This window comes from Equus przewalskii, chromosome 10 (assembly GCF_037783145.1).
Source record: "Equus przewalskii isolate Varuska chromosome 10, EquPr2, whole genome shotgun sequence".
NCBI classification, from domain to species: Eukaryota; Metazoa; Chordata; class Mammalia; order Perissodactyla; family Equidae; genus Equus; species Equus przewalskii.
This window is the reverse complement of record NC_091840.1, coordinates 11,485,660-11,505,449: the sequence shown is the minus strand read 5'-3', so window position 1 is coordinate 11,505,449 and position 19,790 is coordinate 11,485,660. Positions and strand designations below refer to the sequence as shown.

The following is a 19,790-nucleotide window of genomic DNA, read 5'->3' as shown; positions in this document are numbered from 1 at the left end:
AAGGCCATGGTCTCTCTGAAGGCTTCCTTGCTTCTTCCTTACTTCTGGTGACTGCTGGCAATCCTTGACGTTCCTCAGCTTGTAGATGCATCACTCTCATCTCTGCCTCTTTTGTCACATGGCCTTCTCCCTGTGTGTCTTCTGTGTGCCCAAATTTCCCTTGCTTTATAAGGACACCAGTCATCGGATTAAGGCCCATATTAATCCAACATGACCTAGTCTTAACTTGATGGCATCTACAAAAATCCTATTTCCAAATAAGGTCAAATTCACAGTTGTTAGGACTTGAACTTATCTTTTTGAGAACACATTTCAACCTACGACAGGTGATTTGCCCTCAATGGATCATATTGGGAGTATTGGAGGATAATTTGTAATCCAGTTTTTTTAAAGGTCATTCATGGACCTTTTATCTGCTTTTCTAGCTTTTTTTTTGGTCAGGAAATTTGGAGAGATTCCTAAAAGGTGAAAACACCAGATATTGAATAGAGTTACATAGGTTTTGTAATGGGAGATGGTGTGTTGTTGCAAGCAGGCAAAGAATAAAGAACAGGATGAGGGGCTAAAAAAAATTTGCTTTCAGCATAAGTATCACCCAAGACATGAATTACAATCCTACCTAAAACAGGCAGGAAAATGCCTATTTTATGTTATTTTTTTTCTTTGTGAGGAAGATTGGCCCTGAGCTAACATCTATTGCCAATCTTCCTCTTTTTGCTTGAGGAAGATTGTCCATCTGTGGCAATCTCCCTCTGTTTTGTATGTGGGACGCCTCCACAGCATAGCTTGATGAGCAGTGCTAGGTCCATGCCCAGATCTGAACCTATGAACCCTGGACTACACATGAACTTAACCACTATGCCACAGGGCCAGCCCCAAAAATGCCTATTTTAAAAATGATGAAAGATTGAGATGAAAACATTTAAAATATATATCTAGGGATTCAAATTTCTAACTATGATATTTATTTTAGATTTAGTAAAAATATTTATTAATGTATAGAATTAAGTGACTTGTGTAACACCGCATAAATAGTAAAATGGAATCCAACCCACTATGTTGTTCTATGCATTAGATAGTAAATAAGTTTTACTTATTTTACATTTGTTTCTTTTAAAAATGGGAAACAACTAAAACAATAATATTGAACATTTTTAAAAGGGGGAAAATCATCCTAGCTCTCCTACTATCCTAAGACCAAAAATATTTTTTCTTGTATATTATCTTCCAGTCTTTTTCCATTTGCACCTATATTTTTACATATTTCCAAGAAATCAAGGTCAACTTTTAACTAAAAAATGAGCAATAGAAACTGTGTATAATTAAGGAATTCAGTTACAAGAAATTTAATTGCTTTGCATTTTCACTTAAAATGAAATCCATAATACCCAGGGGAATTTTCAAGGTCTTAGCTGCTTCTTGGAATCCTCCCTCAGGAATTGCTGATGCCGGTCTTACAACTGTTCTGTTTTCACAAAGGCACATTATGTGATTAAATACCAAGCCTGCGGTCCACCTGCCCAAGCTAACAATTAGGCCTCCAATATTACTATCAGCCATTTCATTAAAGTCAATGAGTTTAAGGTGTAACAATTACAAAGTGAACAAATAACTTCTGTGACTAACCATGATTCATGATACACAGATTAGCATCAAAATCTGTATCAATTTGATGCAAAAGATTATCCTCAATTCAGACACAAATGCCCTGAAATGAAATCATCCAGAGATGTAGCACAGAAACAGACCTGCACGGTAGTTAAGACGGAGCTTTACTTTGGAATGAACTAGGTTTGGATCTTGAGCGCTCTTCTTGTTGGCTGGTGAAGGTACTTAAACCTTCTTAAGCTTCAGCTTCATTATCCTTAAGTGGAGAAATTACAACTTAATTCATAGATTCTTGAGAAGGTTATAAGATCAAAACAATGCCTGACGCTTAGACCTTCAGTTACTGAATTATTCAATTGAACATTGAATTATTCAATTATTGAATAAATATTCAAAGAGTAACAGGTCCTACAGAGATACTAGTCTATAAAGCATGCTGCAGACCCAACTGGTCTGACTTTGGTCACTAGAATCTTGATTGTAACCACCACTCTGATCTACCGATTGTGGTATTTACCTTTCGTAATATCGAATGGGTACTTTCAACCCACAACTTTATCATGATAGAAGGAATTAGTAGTTATAAATCAAAAAACTCAAAATATGAAATAAAATTCATATAGTTTACTACACATTTAACTTTATGACACATTTAAATACAATTAATAAGTAGTCAGTCATAAACATGGTGTGGTCCAGAACTTAATTCCAGTTCTTCCCAGATTAAACTGCAGGCAGATGAGGGAAATGTTTTGATCTGGTACCAATCTTCCTCTTCGTTTATTGTACAGGCTCTCATTGTTCTGTCTCCATGTTTACACTGATCTATGGCAGGTATGTCACTTCTTTGCTCCAGGAATGTGGATTTCAGACTACAATTACTCAAAGTTAATACACAGTCTTGATTGATGGTATATATTTCTTTTGCACCATTTTTCAAACTGTCTTAATAGGTTCATTCTCTTTAGAAATAAATGCATACTTTTCCAACCTGTCTGATGCAGCTGCCTCTGGTCTTTCGTGTGATAATTTACCCAGAAGGAAGGTGACATCAAGGAAGTCTTCACAGAGGCTATTCCACTTCAGCCAAGTCTTAAAACCTGTCAAGTAGACCATGCGGTGGGGGAGGGCACTCCAGGAGCCAGGAAAAGCCTGAAAGTGTTAAGGACACATATTGTTCTCATCAGTCTAGTTAGCAAGAAAAGCTGTTTGGAGGAGAGTGGCAATAGATAAGTCTGGACAGGGAGCCAGATTATGATCAGCCTTATATACCATGCTAAACTGTAAGGATTCCACACTGCAGGTGTGGGTGTACAAGATGAAAAGCCACTGGCACATGCAGCGGCTTTACATTGCCATTCACACCGTCTTTGCATTGCAGCAGCTGTGCAAATAATGGACTGGGACAAAGTATTATCCCTTCCCTACCGCCACTTCCTCCTCAATGCACTGCAATCCCTTGTGCTCCACCAATCCCTTTTATCCCTCTATACCACATCCATGCGTTCTTCTCTTTATTGCAGGCATCTCACGCTTCTGTGCTTATTTATTTACATGCGTGTGTCCTCTACTAGATTTTAAACTTCTTGAGGGCAGGGATAGTGCTGCACTCACTTTTGTATACTCAGTATTAGCCTGATGCCTAGAAGAAAGTAAGTATTCAATAAATTCATTATTGCATCATTCAGTATTTATTGAGTGCCCACTACATGTTTCCTAGGAAAACTGCTAAAGGCACTGAGTATTGGACAGTGAACAAAACAGAGAAAAACCCCCGCCCTCGTGGAGTCTGCATACTAATTCTGAGAGACACACAATAAATCAGGAAATAAATAAAGAAATGGGTAAAATTTTAGTATGTCAGATAGTGATAAGGGCTATGGTAAGAAAGAAATCAGGGGAGATGAATTGAGGGTGTGATTTTAAATCAAGTGGTCAGAGAAGGCCTCACTGTGAAGCTGAGAGTAGAACATAGACTTGGAAAATGAGGGAGCAAGCTATGTGGATATCTGGAGTGGCGGGAGGTAGAAGGTTGCAGGTAAAAGGAATCGGCAGAGGAAAGCGCTGAAACAGGCTGTGCCAGGTGTTTAAGGAATAGCAGAGGTCAGGGTAGCTGAACAGTGAGTCCAAAGGGATAAGGTCAGAGAGGCTAACCGGAACAAGGAGGAGGGCAGTGGTTAGGCAGATCTTGTAAGGCTACTTTTAGACCATTGTAATGACTTTGGCTTTAACTCTAAGTAGAATGGGAAGCCATTGAAGGATTTTGAGCAGAGGAGTGGCATGATCCAGCTTGCTAATTAAACATGATAGCTTTGGCAGCTGTGTGAGAACAGCCTGAGGAGGGGCACATGTTCTTCTGGGTGAGTCGAGGTGGCTTGGACCAGTGTGATATCAGTGGACATGGACAGAAGTGCTGGATATGGCATACAGTTTGAAGGTGGTTTTAATCAACTGGATTTACTAATGGCTGATGAGGGGTATGAGAGAATGAGAGGAGTTAAGAACATCTCCAAAGTTTTGGCATGAGCAACTGGAAACACGAAGTTGCTATTTACTGAGATATGTTGGGTGACCATTTAATTCCCTGTCCAAATTATGACCCTTTTGAAAGTGAAAGGGGATCCTATATACTTGGGAAAACTTATAAACTGGGACTAACCTGGAAAATCTTTTCACCCTCGGGCAACGGTTCTCAATCAGGGGTGATTTTGCTCCCAAGAGCACATCTGGCAGTGTCTGAAGACATTTTTGGTTGTCACAACAAGGGGGCTGCTACTAGCACCCCGTAGGTAGAGGCCAGGGATGCAAAGGACAGCACCCCACGACAAAGGATTATCTGGCCCAAAAATGTCAATAGTGCCGAGGTTGAGAAACCCTGCCCTTGAGATAGGGAAGAGAATGACAAGGCCAGGTTTGCTGACATGAACTGAGATGAAGATCAGTGTAATCAAAGAGATACACTATGAGGATGCTTATTTCCCTCATTTGGTTATAATTTCTACGCAGCCTACTTCTAAAGAATATATAAGGCCATTTACCAAAAAAAGGCATATACTCTTGAACACGGGAGAGTATTAAGAAATTATACAATCGAAAGAATCTACAGAATAAATTAGGCTTAATAGTACAACCATGATGTTACTGGGACCCTCATCGACTCCTCAGCTATGCTTTCCTTCACCAAAGGCTCGGTTTGGCTACAACATCATCGGTGCTGATGGCTTCTTGGATTTCCAAAGTATATATATAGAAAAAGAAGTTTGGAAGCAACTTTTTTTTTTTTTGGAGGAAGATTAGCCCTGAGCTAATAACTGCCAATCCTCCTCTTCTTCCTGAGGAAGACTGGCCCTGAGCTAACATCCATGCCCATCTTCCTCTACTTTATACATGGGATGCCTACCACAGCATGGCTTTCACCAAGCGGTGCTGCATGCGCACCCGGGATCCGAACCGGCGAACCCTGGGCCACCGAGAAGCGGATCGTGCGAACTTACCCGCTCCGCCACTGGGCCGGCTGCTGGAAGCAACTTTAAGAAAAATGATGATCGCCACCCATCTAAATATGGTTATCTGAAATTGATTTTACAAGCAAAGTTCTTCCTATTCACAAGAGATAGGTAAATCTCTCAAGAAGAACAAGATTATCAAGTGAGATGCTTGAAGTCATTCTTATCCCCACTCCATCTTCCCTTTAAAAGAGAAAATAAATAAATAAATAAATGAAAACACCATTGCAACGAGTGGCAGAAGTCAAGAGGCTGACTGCCAGATCTCTGTAGCCATCCTTTCTCCTCTTCATCTGTTTGGACCATCTGTGAAGTTATAGCTAATACTTCATACTAGCTGACCTAAAAGCATTCTTTTGTCCCAGTTTAGCTTTCTGCATTTTCATTCTCCCCTTTCTTTTTTTTTGCTAAACTTAGTCATTGAATGAGGTGACTCCAGTAGTTGGATATATCTGAATAAGCCTGGTGGTTTCTTAGTAGCTGCGATCTAAGAGTTGCATTCCAACTACTAAGCTAATGAAGCAAATTAAAACTTTCAAACCAGTCCTAATTTTCTGCATTCAGGTCTAACAGACAAGGATTTATAAACTCAAACCCTTTCCTGTCTGGCTTTTCCTCTGTGATCTTATAATGGGGTCCCAAACTTTAGCAAAATGGGCCTTTTTGGTAGAAATTATACCAAGGCTTCGTTTTGCAATATCCCCTTCCTCCTCATAGTTTATATGCAGGCACACAAGAGCATTTGCAGCTATTACATAACATGAAACTAGGCAAGGGCAGAGTGTGTACACATTCAGAACTCTGCCCTCCGTGTGGAATGCGATAGAAGCAAGTTTAAGCAGGACTGTGCCCCCAGAGTTGGGGGCACTTCAGGGAGATTGCGTGGAGAGGGTAATCAACCAGTCTCTGTGTTCTATTCATTCCGGTTAGATTGCATGAGAGGGAGGAAGGCTGGAAAGTATCTGTGCTTCTCGCAACCCAGGGATTTCCGCATTTGGTTATTTGTCAGGTAGCTATGAACCTTTTAAACACACTGTTTCTACATATGTTGTTAGGGAAATAGTGCACCCGTGAGGCACCACTGGTAAGTTGAAAAACAAACAAAACCATGTAAACATTCAAGGAAAAAACAGACAAGCAAAGACACAAGGCCACTTTTGAACTTTGGAATCTGTGACATTGCTATCACATGCCTGAATGCATGCATGTCATAGTCAGGGGTAGAATCGCATGAAGGGGTCCAAATAGGAGCCATTTCTACTCTCATCCCTACCCAACTCCCCAAAGTAAAACAAAACAAGCAAAATGGCTACGGGGTGCCAAAAGGATTAATATATTGTCCTTACTCGACCTTTTCTTCACTTCCATTTGAAGACAACAGGTGGTTCATTTCAGTCACACAGAGCTTCATGTCCGGTTCCTGAAACCTAGACTAAGGATCATAAACAGATCAATTGGATACTTGTTTTCCCAAGAATAAAAGATACTCCTGTTCAGACGCTGATGCCCAAATCCTTTCAGCCCTCCATCTTCCACAACACTCACCACTAATTACTACTTGTCAATGCTTGTTAAAGAACTGCCAACATCCACTTTCTGAATCTCAGAATAAAATATACCCGCGGTGGGCATACTTCCTGAGACAACTCAGGGAGACTCTGTACATCTAGCAAACTTCATTATCTAAAATGTGACAACAGGAAAATAATATTTTTTTTGCATTGGTAAAATTCAAGAGTGCTCATAACCTTCAGGGAAATTGGTCTTTGTTCTTGGAATATTACAAGTGCATTGCATAAATTGCCTGCTCCAATGAAAACAGAAATAGAACTAAGCGTGTGCACATATAGCATCTTGAAAAATGATTTCATATTACTTGTTATTCTCCTTCCAAAGCATTATACAAAATTGATTGAAGAGATAACTGGAATATCATCCACCACAGCTCAGCACTTCATCTCCCTTATGACTTATTTTTAAAATGCTGTTTTTAAGACACAAGGCTCAATTCATTTTTTGGAAGGCAAACTGATAGATATTTGCTCAGCTCTTGTTGCAGGAACTTTTTTTCTTTGAAGGAATCTCAGTCACTGTGAACATGAAATCTTAAAAACACTTTATGTCCTTCACTTCCTATCTACTCAAAACCAGCACTGATCATAAATTGCTAATATAATTCACCCAGATAAATTAATGTTAAAAGGTTAAATGTATCCATTTCTAGTCAAGCCAAAAATTTAGCTTTAGAATCCATAATAACTGGAGAAAATTATAATATTGGAGGAAGAAAGCAATAGAACCTGCTACCTATGGGTTGGACTGTTCAATAGTTCAATTTTTCTCAATACTTATTAAAACTTCAAAATAATCCTATCTGTCCTTTTGAAATTCTGAAGTCCTACAGGATGATTTTTCATGTCTGGACTCTCTTGACATTGATAAAGGAAGAATATTTATTTTCTATGTATTTTTTTAACTCATTATGATGCAAAGTAAAATATTTCAGCTAATAAAAAAATTATCTAATTTTTCTTTGTGTTTTGGTTCTCCCTGCCTAATCCTAAACAACCATGTGGATCATTTTGGATAGGTGTTAAACAATTATTTTAAATGCAGAATCAATTAATAAGTCTTTAACAAGAACTTCTCCATTTTAAAATAATAATAAAATACCTATAAAACATGCTCAAACCCCTCTACTATTTAGTTATCAGACAACTAGGCCACTGCGGAAAACACATTCTGGCGATCTTTAAAATATGCCTAATATAAATTTTAAAATTGAGCTAATTAATTAATTAACAAGTTAATCAGTAAAAAGGCAGCAACCACTTGTAATGGTTACAAGCAAAAAGTTAATACAAAGGCAATGAATATAAGAACTATAGAGATAAAATAAATAAAATGAAAAGATTTAGAATATTAAGGTCCTAATGCATGCAATGATTGGAAAGAACCAAAATAATGTTATCAGTATACTTCCTTAATGAGGAAAACCGCATCATAAAAACTGATCATTGAAGCCTGACAACTCTTTCCACCTCTCATTAACTACCACAATGCCCCCTGCTGTTTGCTTTGTTAATCTATGACATTATATGGCTAAAGGCCTACATAATTCATGCCCTAGCTATTCAGCTGTCCTTTAAATCCATTCCACACTGTGTAATGGAATTGTTTTCTCCATATGGCCTCCATTTCCTCTTAACAAGCATCCAACAGTGTTTTGATTTGCTGCAAAAATAAAATATTTCTTCTTCCTTTCCTTTCTATTAAACTAAGCATTTCTATTCATATTTCCCTATGTTGATTGGTAACATTCCTCTGATTTCAAAGCTTTCTCATCTTCTGTCTTAGATTTTTTTCTTATCACTTGGTAGGACTCATGTTCTTACATACCAATTTCCTTCAATTTCAAATACAGTATCTTCATTCTCAAGAAAGGACCTAATGCCTGGAAATTTAATAGCAATAATAACCACCAAAAGCCTCAATAGGTAATAGCCATTAAGCATACACCATGGACCAGGCACTCTAATTAAAGCTTTAAGTGTATTAATTCATTTCATCTTCTCAACTGCTCCATGAGATAGGTACTATCATCATCAACTTTATATAGGTAGGAAACTGAGGCACAGAGAAGTGATCTGTTGAGCCCAACTCACAGAGCAAGAGTGAGGAGGCTAACCCAGCCAGGCAGTCTGGCTCCAGAGTCTGTGTTTTAATCCCCTCACAATTATGGCTAACCTATTCAGGTAGAGTGTTGTCAAATTACACCTATGAACAACCAGAAGAAGATAACAGAAACTGGAACTGGGCATGGAAGCAAGTGCTAGAGTTGGGTCAATTTACCTGCTTCTATGGGATAGTGTACAGCTAAATAGCATCTTCCAATGGTATATTCTTGGTATTTGACACTTTACTAAGTCTTTGAAACGTAAAATTGAGGGCCAAAATTCACATTTACTTGATTTGGGGGGGAGGGGGAGATTGAGGAAGAGTGGCCGTGAGCTAACATCTGTGTCCATCTTCCTCTATTTTGTATGTGGGATGCTGCCACAGCACGGTTTGATGGGTGATGTAGGTCCATGCCTGGGATCCAAACCTGCGAACCCAGACCGCCAAAGCGGAGCAGGTTGAACTTAACCACTACGCCGCTGGGCCAGCCCACATTTGCTTGAATTTTTGTTGCACCTAATTCTTCACAATATTTACAGCCGAAATCACAATGATTGGTATCCCATCAGCTGAACTGTCTTAAGTTCTTGATCATCAACTGTTCAGTTGAATGAAAAATTGATGATTATAAGTGGAGCTGAGATAACAGAGCAGCTTATCTACTCCTGCATGCATGAGGCAGAGGCAATCATTTCCCATGAACTAGATCTGAAATTATTCTTCAATTTAAAATTGATTACTTCGCATTTTTGTGTATTAATTTAGTGTTGGAGGTATAACTTTTAAGTAGATCAAATATTCTCCAAATTATTTGACTCTCTTTTGTTTTTCTTTACCTATATCTGACTATATCCACTAATTCTCATAAAGTATTTACTTGTAATATAATATACTATCATTGTGAATATTTCTACCTCTTCCAATCTAAACTGCCTTTCATAGAACACTTGACTTTGAGAAATATTCATTATGTCTGACTCTTCTATTACCATAAACTTTTAAAAACAGGTAGAATAGGTATTAATTTACTTCTTCAAATTTCCTTCCCAAATTAAACATGAATGGCTGAGAGAAAGCTAGCAGGAATCCTTAGAACAATTTTTTCATGTAACATCTGTTGATTCATTATCAAAATGGCTTTGAAACAGAACACACGAAACATATTATGTAGAAGGGCACTTGAACAGCACCATCAGCCAATAAATTCCATATTTTACTTACCACTGCCCTTGAAAAATAGTCCATGATTGTTGGTTATACAAAGACTTGAATTTGAAATAATTAAACATCTTTATAGAACACAGGCTTTATGTCTCTGAGTTGGGAGGTGTATTAATATGTTGGTAGCATCCACATAGATATAATCTTGTTTTAATCATATTTTGGAAACCTTTGTTTCTCAGGTACTTAATTTTAAATATAATAGATAATTGCTGGTAATGATTTTAGTTTCACCTTGGTATTGCTCCTAGGTCAACATCATATCAATTAGGTCACTTAAAATTGTGACAGTGAGAGTTCTCAGGTTGCAAACTAAAACAGTGCCTTCAGCCTACCGAATTAAAATCTGAATTGGCTTGACTCCTCCAATGTTGATGAACTAACAAACTGGTATTTACAGATGCAGGAATAAACAGAGCGATGTATTTCACGTTTGAGGTGCCTTTTTGCTCAATCCTGTGAGTTGTAACAACTCCTAGCTTAGCAGACAGACAGATGTCATAAACACGTGTAGTAGCACTCTACTTCTTTTCTTGATTGTATCTAGAATGTCACAAACATACATTGTGGCTGTACTTCAGTTTCTCTAACTTCAAACTGAGAGGCACTTTGGTTTGCTACCTTATTAAGATTGGGGAAGAATTAATATGAAGTTCACAAATCCTCTAAAGATTTTTTTACATGGCATATTTTTAAAATCTACTATTAACAGCTCTATTTTACACAGAATTAATGAGTCATTAAAAGGTAAGAACCAAGCATTATGCTTTTTCATAAAGCACTATCTGGGTATAAAAAAAAAATCATCCAAATGTCTGTGGAAAACCTGTAGAATGTGTTTCCTAAATCATGGATCTCATGGAAATAAGTTTAAGAAAATTATACACAAAATTTCCTACATTTTTCTTTGAAATTTCCACAAGCATTCCAAAATGTATTCACAGTGCCAGATGGTGTTACCACACTCCACACAGTTTCTTTATATACAGTAGCATCCGATTTGGCAATGTGCCCAAAAAATGTTTAATAAATGCATTTAGATTTAAAAAAAAAAAAGCAGAAACAAAAGGATAAACAAGGCTCTGTAAAATGGAAATCTCTAGTTGTCTTTAGCAAGTGTGCAGGTTTTTAGGTTCTTTTCATTTTCCATCTAAATGTCAGTAAGGTAAGGCTGCTGGAAAGACTCTGAAATAGACTTTCAAAGAATTCCAGAGGCAGTAGAGTACAATCTAATCTATCTCTGCTGTTTTACTCCTTTTACTGTAGGATACAGAGTCAGGAACAGGCACAGAGCATGCAGTTCATGCTAAAAAGGTTAACCTCTTTACAGTAGGAAGCTCAAGCTATAAAATACCATTGGACATTCATTATATTCTCAAATAGCTACTTTCTAATACTATACAATTGCATAATAGTTATGCAATTAATTAATATTAATTACAAAAACATATGGAACCAATTGTTTTGATGAGTTTGGCCCACAATAAAATTATTAGTTTACCCATCTCAAAAAACAATAAATATAGAAAATCAGTAGTATTTTCTAATTATCTGCCATATGCTGTTAATAATAAAACATTCCCTTTGGACACTAATCCAAATGGGACAATTTAAGAACAAGTTGATTTATTATATTGACTATAATTATTTCTACACCACTGTAGTTCAGACAGTTTCTTAATTTTCTGTGGACTTTTGAACTTTTTCAATAACTTGCAGGTATCACCGATCTAAAATATTTCCCAGAATATTTTATAGTTTTTAAAAAGTGCAGCAGGTCAGTATGACCTGAATTATTCAGGCCTGTGACTGAAGCCCAGAACCATCTATTAATATCAATGTAAACAGATCAAGGAGCCTTGAAGGGCACAACACTTTGTCCTATATCAGTGTTTCTAACTCATCCTCAAATAGTACAGCCTTTAGTGAATTGTCACAGTATATTGCCTAAAGTACAGAGCGTAAAGGAGATATACAGATTTATTGTGGCCTTTATAAGTCCTGAATTGAGCTTGTCCCATTAATAACTAATATAAAATAAGGCAAAATGTTACCAGATTCTCTTAGCCTGAAAAAAGGCACAATTTCTAGGGCATTCCTTAAAAGTTACCTACCTTAAGACTAGGTTGGATAGCTTAAAATAGGGAACTAGGAATCAGAAGACAAGTTTTTACATCTGTAATCAAGACAGTTTTAAATCACATGTTTTTCCATCTTGTCCAAGTAAAGCAACAATATGAGGTGACAAAGATAAGTGAGACGTTGGGACAACCCGGTTCACATGTCACTGTAAGGATAAAATGATCAGTGAATGTGGAAAGAGCTTGGAAACCTTAAAATATTACAAACATGTTATTAATATCACCTATAGGATTTTAGGCTTCTCAGACCAGGGGTCTTACTCGTCCAGCCTCTTAACCCATACCATACCTATCATAATTGTAGGTCTTAATAAAAGTCTATTACTTTTTAAAATGGGACATAATAAACTGGGGTGCTTTTCTCTTCTCTCTTTTCTTTTGGTCCTAGGGATAAAAAGATTTGTGAGCTGTGTGTTTTATAGCTGGTATTGCCTGTATTTTATATTTTTATTTTTCTTCATCCTTCTCTAGTACACAGACCTAGTATTTAAATATATTAGGACTCGAACATTCTGAGAGATATGTAGGAAAAGTAAAATAGGTGGAAAATGAGATACACTCAAGGAAAACTGAGAGCTAATTTTTTCTTATGAGATTCATGATTCTTTTAATAAATGCTCAATTTAATCAATCTATCAACAAATATTTATAACAGGCTTAGTATGCACCCACTGCTGTTCTATGTAGGATCTGCAGGGTATACAAAAATATTCTCAACGATTTTATGGTATAATTGTTAAGACTTTTGTAATAGAAATTGTTCAAGTACAGGGTGATTCCAAAAGAAGTGCAACTTTTGGAAATGCATTAACCAGTAACTGGGGTTTATAGGAGCATGTAGAAAAGGTCAGTTTGTAAAGATGGGTCTGCACACTTACTCTGCAAAGGGCCGGAGACTAAATATTTTAGGTTTTGCAGGTGAGATAGTCTCTGCTGCAATATTCAACTCTGTTGTAGTATAAGCAGCTGTACACAATACATAAGGGAATGTGCATAGCTGTGTTCCAATAAAACTTTATTTACAAAAACAGTGGGCAGGATGGATTTAGAGCACGGGCCATAATTTGACAACTTTCATTGTAAAGAAGCCCTCTCCATAATTTAATAAATGTTCAGTATGCACCTTTCATGTTCCTAGGGCACGCATCAATCACCCTTGACCCTTTGTAAAATGTCACCTTTGACAACTGAAATGGCAGCCAGGACAAGATTCTTCATTTTTTGAAGGTTGAAAAAAAATGAAGGTGCAGTACAGATGTGAGGTTCCGGAGGTATTCTGTCTGAAGGAAGTTGCAAAGTGAGACATCTGAGGATCTGGGTGGCCAAGGTGCAATTCTTTTTGAATCACCCTGTATAATACAAATAAGTAATTAATTAAATATAGAGTTGATTAGGAGTTCCAAATTTAAGGGTAACTTGAACCTCGCATATTGAATACAACCATTTTTATTGACTTTCTGTAGAGCTCTGACTTCTTCAGACTTTCAGAAGCCAGACGGGGCAGGAACAGAGAAGAAATGAGTGAGTGTTTGCTTGAGAGAAAGAAATGCATATACATACATATACACATGCATATATGTGTGTGTATATATATACATGTGTGTATATATATATGGAAAAAGAGATTGATTGATTTGATTACAGTGGAAGGAGGAGAAAAAGTATATACATATGTTAGATTAGACACCATTCCAATTTTCCTCTTGACTTAACAGTATTGGAAAGTTTTTTTGTGTCCTATATTACTTAATGTAATCATTCAAAGTAGTTCACTACTTGCCAGTGCTTTAACATACCACACAGATGATAACTAACACACTTATAGGGTTAATGCTAGCTGGAATCATTTCTATTCTTACTTTCCTAGAACCTACATCTTTTGTCGGTCAGCTCATGCTAATATGTCTGGCCAAGACTCAATACGGTTTTGGGGAAAGGTTGAAACATTACACTGGAGCGCTACATGGCTCCTTGATTGCTAAGAACCACTGAGCATTCATATTCCACATTTTTTATTCAATGAGAATGTAATCCAATGAGGATTCTGGATAGTTGGTTGGCATTTCCATAAAATACAATAGACACTGTTAATTTTAAAGGTTGTTGATAGTAATTTGAACATCTAGAATCTTAATAGGAGTCTCACTAAAATATTAGCCAAATATTTTTTAGATAATTAGTTATCATAATTAAGCAAAAATTCTTCTTCCTTGCAAATCTCTATGCCAGCATTTCTTTGACTTTTAACAAAGGAGGCTAAGATAAGCTAATCAACCTGTTTTAGATGAATTCATTCAGTATGTAATAAATCCACCCATCCATTAGATAAACAGGTATTGATTGAGCACATATGCATACAACATATGCTAGGCCTGGGGCTGCATGATGAAGATGAAACCGTCCCTGCCCAAGGTTAGACTCAAGGGCCAAATACAGACAAGCAAGCAGGTCTGCCCAAGGGAGTAGGTTAGGAATATGCAGGGAACAAGAGATTTAGCAGAACAGGTAAGATTTGTACTCATGTAATATGACTGCATATTAGCTACATGGCCCATATTAGCTAACGGATGCCATCAGAGTTAAAAGGTGAGGATGCTCTTTTACAAGACAGAGGGATGTGATCAAGGACAACTTCATGAAAGAGCTGCCCCTGAACCTTGAATGAAAGGTAGAATTTAGGAAAATGAAGACATAGAATAGCGTGGGTTAACACAAAGAAGCACCGACATGTAAATTCAGGTCTTAGGGAGGATAAGTACAGAGGGTCCCTGACTTACGATGATTTGACTTAGGATATTTTGAATTTACAATGGTGCGAAAACGATATGCATTCAGTAGAAACTGTACTTGGAATTTTAATCTTTTCCCGGTCTAGCGATATGCTGTCCGATCCTCTCTTGTGAGGCTGGGCAGCGCAGCGAGCTGCCTGGGTAAACAATGATGCAATCACGAGGGTAAACAACCCACACACATAAAACCATTCTGTAGCCCTCCAACCATTCTGTTTTTCACTTTCAGTACAGTATTCAATAAACTACATGAGATATTCAACACCTTATTATAAAATAGGCTTTGTCTTCGATGATCTTGCCCAACTGTAGGCTAATGTAAGTGCTCTGAGCACGTTTACGATCGGTTAGACTAAGCTATGATTTTCAGTAGGTTAGGCGTATTAAACACATTTTTGACTTACCAATGTTTTCAATTTATGATGGGTTTATCAGGATATAACTCCATTGTAAGTTGAGGAAGATTTTTAATCCTGTTTTGACCAGATTGCTTAAACAAAGGAAACGTGAGAGATAAGGCTGAACAGGTATCGTTGTGCCATATTGGGGAGGGCACTAGAAGCTAAGCTGAATCTATTTCGAGATTTCTAAAATATCTGCCAACAGTCATAATTCATTGTGATATATTAATGCAGTAAAAAAAAAACTGTACTTAAAGGTATGGTACAACCATCACTCATCATCCAGTCCCCTAACCTAATTCCCCACATACTCTCCCCTATATGTTTCATTATATATAACACACCTGTTTATACTGTAATTTTCCAGAATCCAGAAAAGTAGATATTCAGACTGGAACTCTTAGCTTTAACTTTGGTGCCTTCCTTTCCCTTGTTCCTGATATCTGGTAGATGCTGTTGGAAAACATTCATAAATGTCACGTGCAGATGAGTACTGCCACCTTGGAGGCAACATTTCAATTTATAATATGAATATGTCTTGTCTCATCTCTTAAGTGATATTGTTACAATGGTCATCGGTTGTCTTGGTAAAGCCGAGGATTAGGAACCCTTCTAGTTCCTGAAGAAAGACATTTAACCAAGGTAAAAAAACAGAATATGTGATCACAACTGTCTTTCTTTTTTCAAATCACTGGTGGTTTTAATCAGACATTTGAGCCAGGTTTAGAGCCATGGGCTGTTAGAACTGGAAAGAGCCTGAGTTGAACAAAAAGAGGTCCAGAAAGGTGACTTGCCTTAGGAAACACAGCTAGCTTTTTCTACAGCCAGGACTAGAACTCACATCTCTTAGATTCTAGTGTTTTTTTTTTCACATCAAAAGTTAACAATTTACCAAATCTCATTTGCTTTAAATTAACTTAAAAAATAGAGTGTCAGTAACTTCTCATGGTATCCTATGTGGCAAGCTTTCTCAAACTCGGCACTACTGACATTTGGACCAGATAATTATTCATTGTAGGGGGCTTCCTGTGCACTGTAGTATGATTACCAGCATCCCTGATCTCTACCCACTAGATGCCAGTATCACTACCCTCAATACCCTGGTTGTGACAACCAAAAATGTCTTCAGACATTGCCAAATGTTCCCTGGGGGTCAAAATCACCCCAGGTGGAGTCACCCTACCCGTACCACCTTCTCCATTCCACATATACCTCTAGAATAATTCCTTTCGAGCCAGTCTGACCTAACCTCAGGGCCTCTTTCCAAGAATCTCAGACCTTTAACCTGACAGCACAGGGCTTTCCCCAGGTGTTCTAGTTTCCCCTGCAGGTATTAACTCCATCGTTGGAATCTAGCTATTCTAGGCTAGCCATGGTCACAGGTCCTCTCCCCATCTACTCCATTATTTCAGTATGCATTTGAGTGCCTTTCATATGCTACATGCTGGACACTTGGAACGCACAGATTAGTCTCTGATCTCCAGTAGTTCAGTCTCCTGGGGGAGACAAATACGTAAATGAACACCTGTCAGCCTTATGATGAGTGTTAGGAGAGAAGTGTGTGCAGGGCGCTATGGAATTAGGGAATACACCTCATTCACACTGAGGGTGGTCATAGGGTGATGTGTCACAGAAGTGGCTGAAAGAAACTGGCAGCTAAGCCGAGTCTTCAAGGATAAATCTGAATGACCTCGGCAGGGAATGGAAAAGGCTTGCCAGGCAGAGGGAGCAATATATCTAAAAGCAACTTCAGAGAAAACCTGGCCTCTGCCTATAGCATCAACATAAGATGAGAAAGGAAGCTGGAGGGTAAGCAGGGGCCAGGTCTCGAGGGGCCAATTATACCATGCCAAGGAGTTTGGAACTGATCTTGAAGGTGAGTAGAAGCTGGGGGGAGAATGCATCAAACTTGCATTTTAGAAAGATTGGAAGTACAGAAAATTACAAAGATGGCAGATTCGAAGTAGGAGCACAGGGTACCTCAAGATAAACACCTGATGTACTGTCTAATAACAGAACAATCATCCAGATTTTGCTCATCTCCTTACACCACCATAGGAGGGATTCCCCTCCTAAGAATGTTGCCACAGATTGGCAAGCGGACAGCCCACGACTGTACAGAGGTATAACCTCCTCCTCTACCCAGGACCGTGGGCAGAGGAAACCTTTTACCATGAAGGCAACAAGAACTTTTTCTTCCGGAATCTAAGACTTCACAGAGAGGTTGAGTTCTCCGTGGAAATTTAAAAAATATTTTTCCCAGAAAGAAAAATGATGAATTTTGATATTTTTAAATATATGGTTCAACCAACTTACGGGTCAGAAGTGTCTTGCATAGGTGTGTGTGAGAGTGTATGTGCACTGGCTGTTGAACATATCATTGTTCCTATGGGAATATGAATTACAGACTGACTTTCAGAACACAATCCATTTGCCAGCTGGGAACTGTGCATGCCTATGCAGAGACTGTATAAGCACAAATGATAGTAGCAAAATGCACCAGACAAGTGATTAGAACTCTTCCATAAAGAAAGGAGTCCGGGGCAATTTAAGAGCAATGCTGCTGACCACATAAAATGCAAATTGAAGTAAGCTCTAGGCAGCTTTTCAGGCCCTGCCTGGGCTTAGTGAGTCTACGAGCAGCTCCAGAAGCTATCCCAGGGCCTGGCCCATAGCAGGTGCTCCACCAATGCTTGGAAAAGTAGACGAGATGCACTGAAATGGATCTCCATGCCCTCATGCTTCCTGGTTAAATGAGACTTATAAAAAAGATGCTGGTTCAATGAGGCGCTGAGATCCTGTGTGCAAGAGAGCGAGGAAAGGACGACATGGATTCCCCCAGAAGAACAGTTAAAGAAAGTGAGCTAGGAAGTCTCTGTATCTGTGCTCTTGGGAGGGAAACCCCTTCCTCTTAGCGGCAGAAGCTAATATGAACGTGAGGTGACTGTGATAAATTCTTAATAAAGTCAGCAGAGGGGATCAACTTAAGCAAATGTTAGTTCCATGACCTGTGACCTATTTGTTTTAAGAGCCGAGTTGCAGCTGAAACATGGTGGCCTTCTTCCCTCTGATTCATCCATTACTCAGAAGGCCCTGGCTTCCTAGAATTCTTAGTAAACTTCTGACAGTTTTCGTTAGCAGTCGTCAAATCTAGCCAAATCTTCTTTCAAAGTCAGCTTTTTGCTTTTCACAACTGACCTGACCTATCTCTAGCCTCTCCCAGTTTCAATCCACCTTAATCGCTGAGGGCAAATTTACCTTCTTAAAACAATGCTTTAAGTTACACCCCTTTCACCACCTCCAAGTATCTGTGGAATAAAGTCCAAACCTCTAGCCTGCCTTTTAAGGCCCTGTAGAGTCCTCACCTGTAAATCCCACCCACCCCCACCACTTCTGCATACAAGGCAACAGGTGTCCTTAGTGTCCTCTGAACAGGCTCTCCTCATTCTTCCACTGTGCTTGGTTCACACCTTAGCAGCCTGAAATCCTCAATTCTTCCCTCTCTACCTTAAAAGTACATTTTGAGTCTGGTTTACTCAGTGAAGGAGAGGACTGAGCTTATTTCAGGCCATGCCCCCTCACTCGTTTCCATTTCTTACATGGAATTATTCGATGCATCTCCAGCTTCCTTGCGAAGGGGGTGAACAGGATGCTGTCCATCCCTTAGCCATGAGCAACACATGACAAATGGATGACGCAAAGCCCTAGAAAGATTCCTGGCACATCCTAGGGGCTCAACAGATGTCTGTTAACTTTGTTGAATAATTCCAGATATTTGACTTCGTTAATTTAAGACTACCACTCACTTTCTCCCTTAGGCCAGGGACTTTCCTCCCCCCAGGTTAGAAAAAACATCTAAACAGTTTAACTTTGATAAAGTTAGCTTTGACATAGAGAAAGCAGAACTTCCTCTTTAACCCTTCAAGAAATAAGAACTCCCCCTCAGCCCCAGAATTGAATTTCAGGTTCCTTGAAAATAATCGACCTGGATTCTATCTCACTAAATAAAGCTTTGCATCTTCCCTGCAGTCAAAGGTATTCTTACCTCTAGCCAGCCAAATCACCAACAAATTCTCCATGCCAGGAAAATGTTTTTGAAAATGGAGGTGTGAGGGTAAACGGCTACAGGCAGAACAGTACAACAGGTGCTGCCCTGCGAACACGAAACACCCAAACAGACCTTCTGAGCAAGCCAGATGATTTTTAGCTAACCTCATGTTCTTTAGCTTTAGTTGCTTCAAGGGCTTTTCGATAACAAAAATGCCCCTTTGTGTTGGCCTTGCCTTTTGTCGCCCATCACTCACTACCGAGTGCGAGTCTGACTTGTTTATCTGGGCGCAATCTTTGTCGCACCCAGACATCTCGGTCAGCGACCCGCGCGACCACGTTTCCTGAAATCAGAGCCCCGTGGACTCTGCTCCGGAACTACATTACCCAGCGGCCCCC

At 38.7% G+C, this 19,790-nt stretch overlaps 1 long non-coding RNA gene across 2 annotated transcripts; it reads right to left on the bottom strand.

Annotated features, from left to right (window-relative positions):
• Positions 1-2,212: 2,212 nt before the first annotated feature.
• LOC139073857 (uncharacterized) lies at positions 2,213-19,760 on the bottom strand. 2 transcript variants are annotated; one of them, XR_011522945.1, is made up of 5 exons: positions 19,390-19,757; positions 15,689-15,797; positions 13,333-13,503; positions 6,461-6,546; positions 2,213-2,760 (listed from the first exon to the last, which is right to left on the bottom strand). It is a non-coding gene; the product is annotated as an uncharacterized lncRNA (long non-coding RNA). The 2 variants fall into 2 exon arrangements; XR_011522946.1 differs by lacking the exon at positions 13,333-13,503 and having other exon boundaries at positions 19,390-19,760.
• Between the last annotated feature and the right edge of the window lie 30 nt (positions 19,761-19,790).